Source organism: Mercenaria mercenaria, chromosome 18 (genome assembly GCF_021730395.1).
Source record: "Mercenaria mercenaria strain notata chromosome 18, MADL_Memer_1, whole genome shotgun sequence".
NCBI lineage: Eukaryota > Metazoa > Mollusca > Bivalvia > Venerida > Veneridae > Mercenaria > Mercenaria mercenaria.
This window is the reverse complement of record NC_069378.1, coordinates 47,292,158-47,301,863: the sequence shown is the minus strand read 5'-3', so window position 1 is coordinate 47,301,863 and position 9,706 is coordinate 47,292,158. Positions and strand designations below refer to the sequence as shown.

At 32.3% G+C, this 9,706-nt stretch overlaps 1 long non-coding RNA gene across 1 annotated transcript; it reads right to left on the bottom strand.

Moving 5' to 3' along the window:
• On the bottom strand, positions 1-4,676 carry LOC128550434 (uncharacterized). The gene is made up of 3 exons (XR_008368283.1): positions 2,306-4,676; positions 1,706-1,755; positions 1-444 (listed from the first exon to the last, which is right to left on the bottom strand). It is a non-coding gene; the product is annotated as an uncharacterized LOC128550434 (long non-coding RNA).
• Between the last annotated feature and the right edge of the window lie 5,030 nt (positions 4,677-9,706).

Genomic DNA, 9,706 nt, shown 5'->3' with positions numbered 1-9,706 from the left:
AGTGAATTTCCTGATTTGTCACAATTTCCTTGGAATTAGTTTAAAGAGTTTGAAACTTTTCAAACTGCTCAAGTGTTGAGTATCTCTTCCATTCCTTGAGGAAGAATTTCTGAAAATTCTATACTCTCAGACTCTATGCAAAACGCAACTGCACTGGACGTGGCTGTACTAGACGCAACTGTTCATGCTGATGTTAAGAGTTAGTGACTGTACATTTTTGCGACCAGTTGACTGTATTATGTCTACATTGTCAAAGTTTGCTTCTTTTAGGCGTTTAAGTGTTGTCTTCCTCCCCGAGTGGTTAGTCTTCCAAGGCTTTGAACTCCCATAAGCTGGTTCTTGAACCAGCCTTGTGCAACTGAGCCTGATGGTCCAGGTTTTTCTCAATGCTAGTGTATCTGCAGATAAAATGGGCTATCTGGCATGCACATTGTCAACGGTCGCCTGTAATAAAAACAAAATATATGTAGCAAAGTACCTGTAGACATGACACAGCTAATTGGCATAGTACATTAACTTTTGGATCTAAATAATTGTTCCTTGTACTTCAACATCATCATTTTTACTATTTAGTATTTAGGCCACACCATATTCATTTATTGGTATTCAGACTTTTTTGGAGGAAAATTCGAGGTGGCAGGAGAAAAGAAGTATTCTCTTTCTAAATGTCGTAGATGAGAGTGTCGCAAAAGTAAAATTACTCAAAATAATGATTTATCATTTATGTCTTCATTTTGCAGACTTATGTAGTCTACTATTGTTCGTCATAACTGACATTTATTACTTTGTCCTGTTAATTTTAATATTTTCTTAAAAAACAATGTTTTAATCGAGCCACATGCAAAAATATATGAAAAAAAAGCATTTTTTTATTCGCTCTTTTCTGTTTTATTTGTACAAGAAATTATTGTTTATGCCAGCAGTCAAATAAAATTTTATCACGACCATCAAATAACCTATATATTCACATAGGCGAAAATCTATCAAAGGTTATTTTGCGATAACGCATGTGAATGCAATGTTGTGAAGTCATCCTCAATATACAGAATAACGCAGATGCATAACATGAAGTGTAGTACATGTCGTAAAAATGTAGTTATCATTTTTTCTTAAACTGCTGATACCGGTATTAATGTTAGAATCATTGAAAAAACAAGTTCTCAAGTTTTCGTTCCTACGGCCTGTGTGATATATTATTATGCATAAGAACTAAAAACACAGGTTATTTAACATGTTTAAGTTCCCAATCGTGGTTTATCTTAGAATAACCGATGTTTTTCGTTCTAATGCGAAACAATATATTACTCAGGCTGTAGAAAAACTTAAGGTTATTCTATGATAAATCACACCTTGGAACTTCGTTGTTTCGATTCTAGCATGACATGATAGTATCAACAGTGTTAGAAAAAAATGGTAACTATTGTTACGACCATGATACGCGCCTGGATTAGATGACGTCGCTGCATGCGCATGGGTTTTTGCAAAATAACCGTTGACTGATGTTCTTCTATGTGTATATGAGTAATTAGCTGGTCGTGTTAGAATCTACAATAAACCACACTTTGGAACCAATAATTTCTTAAACAAAATATTTTTACCGCCCAAAGGTTGTTCGTAACCAAATGAAAGAAAATCTTGAATTGTATTTCTTTGTAAACAAAACATTTCAAGAGAATAAATAACTGCATTTTAATTTTATATTTACCTGTGTGTGTACTCTATCAGCAAATTCACAGGACAGGTCTCTGCATGAATCTATGACAAATACACATGTTTGTTCAATACACAACTATATTATGTATTTTCTTATATTTTTCTACAAGAAAAATTTTGATATATTTTGCAAACTTCATTTTAAAGTTTACTTAAACTGCTTTTTATAATTTCACACATATATTTAGCCGGACCCAATTTCAATTAAAATTCTCGCTCCTCAATATTGAGAACAGAGGTTCAGTCCTCAACCTCTTGTCTGACTCTTTGATAATCAGATGTAAGACAGTATGTCTATAACTGCTATCTCCAAACATTGCTTCTGGTGAGGAAGTTGTCAGCAACCTGCAGAGACCGATGCTAATACTGGTCAAATTACAAATAAAGTAGTTGGATTAACTGATCGCAGGTATATGGTTATAACACTGCCGTAACTCTGAAATGAAATACCCAACAATGCATATTAACAGGTTCTGTACGGTTAAACTTGGGATAGGTTATTATTTTAAATCACAAGATTCAAGCATTATTTTTGTTTTCCAATTAAAATAAATAATTTTTAATTTTATTTTAACTCAGGTCAATGATTTACCTGGCACCATCAACTTCCTTAAGTATTGTCACATCGCCCCATCTCAATTTATGGTGTTCGTCACGCCCTCTTAACCCCAAAATGTTATTTCTCTACCAGATTGCAAGCAGCAAAGCCATAGGGGAGGATGAGCCCATTATACCACGTTACCACAGTGTCTGAAAAATATATGAATGATTCTATTTCATTTGTCCTGAAGAAGACGCAAACTGAAACACAGTAAATATCTTTTTAGTTACACATGTACTATGTTATTTACTACTGCACTAAAAACAATATACATATACAGTGTACTAAAATAATGTTCAATCAAAAAATATCATAATTATAAATATATTATATTTCCACTTTGCATTTATAGACTATTAACTTCTGACTTTGTTTGTTCAGCCCGTTTATATATCTTTTTACCTCAGTCGGTACAGCTATCGTAATAAGTGTCACAAGTTTTAGTTTTGTTTATTAAACTAATTTATTTTAGCTTGGTTGCGAAGTACGCTATTAACTGATTGGGTCATTCTAGTCCGCTTTCTGTAAAAACCAGTACAGGTGTACGACACAACCCAGTAGGGCTGGAACCGACACTTCACAGATGAGCGACCAACACCTTATCCTGTACACCACCGCTTCTCTTAAAGTGGTCCCCAACCTGTATTCAAAAGTGGTACGGTAACCGGACCTCTAGACAACCCGGACTAGAGGTGCGGTAATCAATAAGAACACTGAGAACGTTATCTAAAAACGAAGCGTTAGGAGACTACAAATTATGTTTGAAAATGGGAGATGATTTCAAAAATTTATTTTCATCTTTTTCTTATTGTTTTATATAAGATCTACATGATAAGTGACAGGAAACTAAAGAAGAAAATATCAAGTTTATTTTTTAGTCACCAGTGCCGAGAAAAACAATCAACAATTTCCGATTAACTATTTATCGATCGTACTTTTCCCAGGATTAAAGAATTAGATCTACTTCTGTTTCTTGTGACTTACCATGATGACCCCAATATGTTTAAAACATTGAGAAAAGTACGAGAAATTTCTTTCAATTATATCTGTATATATCTAGATCTATATAATTTCTATTTAGGAATACCTCTTCTTTTTCTTCTTCCGAAACTTGTTCTGCTCTGTTAGGTTTTCTGTCCATTCCATCTGTTTTTCAACTGTTTTCCCTTAGCCAGTAAAACACTCCTACACGACTTGATTTCCTCTCCCTTGCATATACTTGTAGGGTATTTTTTATCAGACAAATATCTGTCTATACTGTTATTGATTCCAATAAGGCTGTCTGGTTAATAATCTTCACCATTTTGTTTCTTGACTGTTAAATAAAATCTTCTGAGGTAGCTATACAGACAGTCAGGGCTGATATCTTCCAGTTTCTTAGTTTCGTGCGGAACTGCTTCAATCTTTTATCCACTTTTTAAATATTCCAACATCTGAGGATGTTTATTTTGTACTGTATTTCTAGGTTTTTTATTATTAACAAACGTGTTAATATCTTAATCAGATAGCACCGCCATCGTGTGTGTTGTTTTGTAAACAAACAAACGACAATTAAATCCTGCTTTCATGACGAATAATCAAACTCTGTACATAGAGCGCCTACGATTTACGTTCTGAACATTTTCACGCGTTTCGGGCTTTATCGTATGCTTAGCATGGGACTGCTGAACCGTCCAAATACAGAAAATACAGGATTTTTTGTACGCACGTGCGTCCAAATACAGAAAATACAGGAATTTTTGTACGCACGTGCGTCCAAATACCGTAATTTATTGAGCGATCACGTAATGTAAATGAACGTTCGCGATTGGATAGATAAAATAGATATATAATAATAAGTATATTATTGTATTGCGGGCACAACAATTTATCTTGTGAACTTGAAATAAAATCATGAGTGCTTGACTTACTCTCTTGAGCACACAATATGTCATATCGCGAAAACCATTATCAAGCATATCATTCTGGGTGCGTACAAGATATTATAGCTTGAATTATCAAATGATCGAGGCTTGAAAATAGTGTTTCACCTAAATTATTACGGTTCAGGACTTCCCTTGGGCCTAATAAAGTTGTAGCCACATTTTTGAAAATTAATACTATTCCTGTCGCCACTTTCTAAAATCTGTAGCAATTGTTTGAATTTTAAGTATTCGGCTATATAAAATAATATGAAATTAGGCTTTCAGTTTTGACAGTAATAAGCATGACGATTTTGCTCTAAGACTTGTTATGAAAAATATGAACAAAGGCAAATGTCTAAAAATGTTTGGTTTAAATGAACGAGAGCTAATAATTTTTCAAATGTGTCAAGAGACTGACAATGGAAAATAGTGTTCTTGAGTTAAAGATTATACTGAAATTCGCATATTTAAACCTGTCCAGTATACCCACTTTTGTACATACCTACATTCAGCGTTATTAACCTCAACGATTATGCATTGCTGTAAATTGCTACTCTTATAATACAAATGTTTGAATCCAGGAATGCAAAGTTTCTTTTCAGTTCATGTGTTGCATATAGTTTTTTTTTTTTTTAAACACAATAACCCTGCGTAACATCATGATCAACCTCATGGCATCAGCGCATTGGAATAATGTTGGTGCAACATCAAGTCAGACGTGACACTATTCATGCTTTATAGCAAATTTAGAATTTTCTTTCAAAACTTATCTTTTTGAAGAGAAAATGGACATGGCAGTTAATAAGAAACCAATATGAATTTAACCTTGTAGGCGTTGTCTGAATGACAGAGTTCTCTTGATAAATCAAAATCAGTGCCCTATGAAAAATTAAGAATTTGTGTTATTTAAAGGGAATTCCTATAGTTTTTTATGCGCATATTTCTGCGCAGCCGACACTTTCTATGGAAAACTGAACTGAAGTCAGTATTTGTTGAAACATGTTACAGATAATCTTAAATATGAGGAATCTTGAATAAAATAACATTTTTGATAAGTTTTATCAGTAATCAAATGTTGATACTGGTTTATGTTGTACTGACAAGTATCATGCCTGACAGGTATCTTGCTAATTTTGTGGTTTTGTTTTCACATTGCATTTTAGAACAAAGACAGTGTTGTTCATATAATGTAACATAATTGACTTAGTACTGATAAGACAATATCACCTTTCAGATTATTTAGTATTCAATTATAGAAAGAATTAAGAATTTTTAAAACATTTTTTTAACTTTTAGCAAACATACATGTAATTAATTTGGCCAGGTTCGCGCCATTTCCGTCCGAACAGGTGTTGTATTTTAGCGGTCTTAACATAAAATTTAGCCTGGTGACCTATACATTTTTAGCCATTTTTATGCTCACAATACAATTACCTATACACAAGAAAAACAGGAAAAAATTCTATGAAAGAGTTTTTTCAAAATTTAAAAACATATTCTTCACTATGTGTATTTTTCATTGAAAAAAGTGCACAAAAGTAAATATGGAACAATATGTTTTTTTCATTTGTACACATTATTGTAAGGATAGAGTAGTACAAATATGACTATGATATCAAATAAGTATATAATAAAATCTGTAAAAAGAAAAAAACCGTATTGTGCTGTCTTGATGAATATTTTGGTTGGTATTTATAAAAAAGCAGAAAATTATGAAAATGTTGAAAAATCGCTGGCAATTTCAGCAACAGCGGGTGTGTTCAAAACAATTTTTCACAAAAACAAGCCTGGTAACCTATTGTTTTTATCTGTTCATTGTTTTCAGCACAAATTTTCCTATCATATATGTGAATTTAAAAAAATTCTATGAAAGGAAAAAAACTATAGGAATTCTCTTTAAATTAATGAAAATACCTGATATTACAGATAGATTTTTTTTATGAAGTTTAATGCTCTATTAAGTTTAATGATAATCCATAATTCCTGAATGTAATATCAGTTATTTCATGATTCTTAGAATACATTAAAGTTATTTCTCAGTTTGTCAAAATTTATATTCTAAATAAAAAGAAGAACGTTTACTACAGCTCAGAGATTAGGAGAATTAATCATTATTAGAATATTTCAGCTATACTTCGTACAAGTCTATAATAAAATATCTGTTCTGTTCTGTTTTGTTCTAAACTTTTGTAGTATAGATACCGGGACTTGCATAATCATGTTATCCTAATCACAGACTATTGCAATTCTTTTTAAATGTCGTTATTGTCAAATGACACTCTTTAAGAACAACTTTTGTCCCACTAATTAGCTATGGTTAGGAGAATGACAACCATTTACATGTAAATATCTTATTTCAAATTCAATCTAATAAGTTCTTGACCAGAATTGTATCCGGAGCACAAACACTGTTTGTCGAAATTTAGGAAATCCAATTTAGTTAGCAAACTCCTAACAGTCTAGAAACATTTTGAATGTGATTAAAGGTAATTTCTTAGCTCTATATGGATCTAAGCTTGGGCCTCTCAAGTTAATAGCCAACATTTTTTTCCAAGTGTAACTTTAGTTCTATAAATTAATTGATTTTTTGAGAAAGTAGTCGCTATGCACGAGAAAGACTAGGGAAGGGAAGGGAGAAAAGCAACATATGATTTTCCATGCCTTTGAATTTGAACCCCCAAAACTTTTGTTCAAAACTTACAGGCAGAACATTGCTTAACTAAGCACAATAATGATTTCTGCTCAAATATTTGCAAGATTTGTGATAAATATATATAAAAAAAGTAAAATAAGACAAACAGAAACAAAAATGAAATGGAAATGGAAAAACAAAAGCCTCCAGCGGTGTTCGAACTCCCGACCTCTTGTATGTGAAGCATGTACGCTATTCAATGGACCACTGTGAACTGTGTCTAAGAAACGTTGATAAAATTGTATATAAATAAATTTTGTTACGGCAGACTATCTGGATTTGTTTTACATTGATATTGTTGTAGGAGTGGCGTTCAATATTAATGTTACTCCGTATGTAGTTCCGTAACCGCTGGTTATTTTTAGATGTGATTTTCGGCACATTATAGAGCAATTTATTGGGAACACAATAAAATATAAATTATAAAAATCGACAAGTGCAGAGTGAAAATATAATCATTTAGTGAGGTGCACTCAGGTATACTGGACCATAATTATAATTTAGGTTTGCCCCGAGTCTCAGAAAAATAGAATAACTTGTAAAATCACAAAATTCTATCATTTTTCTATGAGGTACAGCAGTTTGTGATGCGTTTGCGTTTATTTTAAACTACCTATTGCATTTTTAATTTTACAACATAACTAAAAAGTCTAAACTGGAGATTTATTCCGTCAGGAATGGGTGTTGAGAGCAATTAATCAAAGTTGTAAGAACTAGTTTCGTAATCGAGAATTAAGATTACTAGTATCAACTTAAAATACAATAATTTTTTTTAAATATGATTATCGCGCCTGACAAAATTTCAGAGGCTTATTGTACTCACCTTATCATTTTTTGAGAACAAATATACACACTCAATTTAAAACTGTTATTTTAGTTTCATATGTTTTTGGTACTTTAAACAGCATGTACAGTAGTAAATTAAATATGCTAACATATTTATCGCAAAAGGTTTTCTTAAGAATTCTAAATGACAGTAAGTACTAGAAATATATATATGCATAACACTTTTCATGGCACAACTACTGTTTCTCGTATATGATCTCCTTTACTCTTCAAAGAAGGTTTTGCAGGGTTCCTTTTACAACATTTTTTTAGTTAAGGTGGAATGCGCCTAATTTGAAGTTATCGGGTTTCGTTTCGAAATTTTGATTAATATAAAATTCAGCATATTCCTCGTAGACTGCGGATTTTACTTTTTTGATATTTCTGTAACTTTTTTCTCTGCAAACCTTCAAAAACGACCATTGACGTCCATTTTTGATGAACCGCAATTTCACGTCCATCAGACGATTTTCGTATATCGTTCTGTTCATTCTACAAAAATCGATTTGCTTGCTAATCATCATATTTTAATTCAAAAATGTCTTGAAAATGGTGTATAATTTATGGATATCAATTTAACGTAAAACTCGACATTTACGTTTAAGTGACGTTAGGGCGACATATATGACGTTGAGTTTTGAATAAATTTTTTGTTTCAATCTTGTCTCATGTAAAATCCAAACGATAGAACTTGACAAAAAACTAACATGATGATGAAAAACTTATTTTCTGTCGATTTATGGAATAAAATTATGGGGTCACCGAATTCATTTTCGCGTAAAATTACATTACGCTACCCCTACCCCCAAATCACCACATAGCTTAGTTTACGTGTTTTTCTGATATATCTCTATTAAAATCTAAATATTTTACACTCTCATTCATAAGAGGCTCACTACAGATGTGAAAAGAATCTTGGTACGTGAGAATGGGGTTTTTCTTTTACAAAAGAGGTCTTTATAACTGTAAAACTGGCGACCGGTGCGAAATGGTTTCAATGCAGAATTTTTTACATATGCCAATGCGACAACTTTGCGTAAAATACTGATCATGTTATTTTTAAAAATCGCTTTAAATATATTTCTTTATTATAATGATTATTTTTTCATTTTTTTCTTATTCAAAATACCAATAAATAAGTTTTCCGTTGTAATACACTGCTAAAATGAAAAGAAAATATGCATATGCAGTTATATATATAGTTCGGAGTTTCATACTTGAAACATAATTATTGTAAGATATCATAGATCAATATTATACAAGTTCAAATATTTTAAAGTTTGTTATTTCAGGCGTATGACTATTGACTTAGCCGCCCCGTCACGGTAGTAAACGTTGTTTAAATCTTGTTTTTCCTTTTATTATCACCAACACTCCCTAAGCACGCACGAAAGCACGCACGCATGCACGCACGCACGCACGCAAATCCCAAAAGATGACCATAAGTTTAGTTGCCACGGGCTTGCCTGCTAAATTACCTGCTCTACGCAAATGTTCATATATAGGGCCTGCGACAGCAGAATTCGGTTTTAAAGGTCAGAGTTTATTTTTTATTCTTTTGATATATTATACCACAGGCGCTATTTCAAATAAATCATAACTTCTATAATTTCCGTAATCATGATATAAGAGATACTATCCCTAAGTTACATATACGCGTAAGTGTATTCTTATAAACTTCCAATGAATGTTGAATATCGTTACATTCTGAATTTGGACATCTAAGACGCTTATTAAAACAAGAGATCACAGAATGATCTTGGCGCCCACCAATGTGCCATTTTTGTGTGTTCCAAATTTCAAGACTTATTGACTAGCTCAAGGTCAATTTTCATTTCCGTACACAACACTGTGCATGTGGTCTAAATTCGAAAGCTATAGCTTAAGAAATGTGAAAGTAGGTCACTAGATCAATTTCAAGGACAAAGTTCTTTGTACACAAAACTATGCATGTGCATCAAGTTTGAAGAC